The sequence below is a fragment of the Echinops telfairi genome, unplaced genomic scaffold (assembly GCF_000313985.2).
Source record: "Echinops telfairi isolate 266 unplaced genomic scaffold, ASM31398v2 ScPeMD7_4048;HRSCAF=4782, whole genome shotgun sequence".
Lineage (NCBI taxonomy): Eukaryota > Metazoa > Chordata > Mammalia > Afrosoricida > Tenrecidae > Echinops > Echinops telfairi.
This window is the reverse complement of record NW_022107947.1, coordinates 77888-80031: the sequence shown is the minus strand read 5'-3', so window position 1 is coordinate 80031 and position 2144 is coordinate 77888. Positions and strand designations below refer to the sequence as shown.

The 2144-nt window shown below is 38.2% G+C and overlaps 1 protein-coding gene across 1 annotated transcript in view; it reads left to right on the top strand.

Annotated features, from left to right (window-relative positions):
- The window catches only part of LOC101650201 (vacuolar protein sorting-associated protein 13C-like), a 125410-nt gene that overhangs the window by 46834 nt on the left and 76432 nt on the right, over nucleotides 1-2144 (top strand). The gene's annotated exons all lie outside the window — the stretch shown is intronic.

Sequence of the window (2144 nt, the reverse complement as noted above, 5' to 3'; positions counted from 1 at the left end):
AAAAAAATAGAAGAGGTAGACTGTGTTACAGAAAAAGCACTTCATGAAAGTCTTAAGAATGATACAGCATATAGAGAAGCAGAAAGATACATTGCAGAACAAATTCAGAACAAAGCAGAGACTAGCTTTAAGGAAAAATGGAGAGCTGGAGACTAGTATTTAATATACTGTTTTTTTCTGCAAATTTCTAAAATTAATTTGAAGTCGCTTTGGGTAGAAAAGAAATGCACAGTATACTGAAGAGCCAAAAGCTATTATTCAAAAAAACTTTGATTAAGAATAGTGGTCATAAAGAAGCACAAGATTTAACTTTGAGTTAGAAGAAAATGTAAAAAATACACATAAAAAAGGGAATCAAGTGGCTCCCTAGAAAAAAAATCATCAAAGCATCAAGGCTGGCAGTACTGGAGGAAGTGAGGGATGAAGAAGACGTGCTGTTGTTACTGCTTAGTGGATTTTGACTCCTAGTGACTCATGTGTTATGAGTGAACTGCTTCAGAGGATTTTATAGGCTGTCATTTTTTGAAACAGACTGCCAGTCCTGTTTTGTGCCTTTGGGTGGTTCTGAACCTCCAAATTTTTATCAAGTAATTACTGAGTACTTAACCATTTGAGCCATCCATGGGCTCAAAGAAGGCATAAAATTTGCAGAAACAGCAGCAGCAGCAGCAGCAACAGCAACAACAACTGCAAAAGCAACACCAAAAAGACTAACAAAATGGCAAAGCACTATTAGTCCTCACTGTGAATGTCAATGGATTAATGATCCCATTTAAATGCAGAGAATGGCAGAATGAATAAAAAAAAGTCCAGCTCTATACTGTCTACAAGTGATACAGACCCAAGCACAAGAATAGTTTTAAAGTGAAAGAATGGAAACAACATGTTATATGTAAAATATGTACCTGAAGAGAGCTGTCATAATGATTTTACTATCAGCCAAAATGGGCTTTAAGTTATAAACATATATGCATTTGACATCAGAAATTTAAAATATTTAAAGCAAACTTACAGAATTGAAAGGAGAAATAACTCTATATTAATAGTTGGAGATTTCAGTAGACCACTTTTAGAAATGAACTGAACACCTAGAATATTGGTTCTCAGCCGTCCTAATACAGTTCCTCATGTGATTGATGGCGACTCCCAACCATAAAGTTATTTTCGTTGCTACCTCATAACTATAACTTTGCTACTGTTATGAATCAGGCGACCCCTATGAAAGGGTCTTTCGATCCCCAAGAACCGCTGAGCTAGAACATTAAGTCCAGAACGAGGTGGACTTGAATGGCACTCTGGGCTCACAGAGCCCCCACTCAACACCAGCGCCCGACCGCGCTCTTCTCCGGGGGCACAGGTCCTTTTCTAGGAGAGGCCACACAGCAAGTCGCAATAGATTGTACAGTAAGTTCTCTGACTCCACTGGAGTAAAGTTAGACATAGTTAATGGAAAGAAAATGGAAACACACAAATATGTGCAGATTAAATAGCACACTGTTAAACTAATAGGTTAAGAAAGAAAGCAAGAGAAAAATTGTAAAGTACTTAAAATATCAAAACCTATGGAATGCAGGTGAGGCACTGCTCAGAGACAAATTAATAGCAATACATGCTTACGTTAAAGAAGAAAGATCTAAAATAAGTCACCTAATTCTTCAGTAGAGGAAAAAGAAAGGAGCAAAGCAAGCCCCAAATGGAAAGAAGGAAATAGTAAAGTTCAAAGCAGAGAGAAATGAAACAGAGACTAGAACAAACCTAGGATCAAGGAAACCGCAGTTGCATTTTGGAAAAAATCACTAAGAACGACCAACTTCTAGAGGTAAAAAAAGGTATATCTAAAGTCATAAATGAAATGGGGCATATTTACAATGGACCATACATTGTAAATCATACAGGAAATAATAGGAGAATACCTTTGAACCTTTTTAATAGTGCAGTGCAAACGTTTGTGTAATTTACTGGGCGCATTGCCTCCAGTCTTTCCTGTGGCTCTCGCTGTAATTGCGCACACAGCTTGTGCCTGGAATCACCATCAGGGCACACGCCTCCTCTGGGATGCATTCCACTCCTTTCTCCTGTGTCTCTGGTCACAGTCTAACCCTTGTCCTGTGTTTCTACAGTCATCTGCCCACTTCTGATCTGGA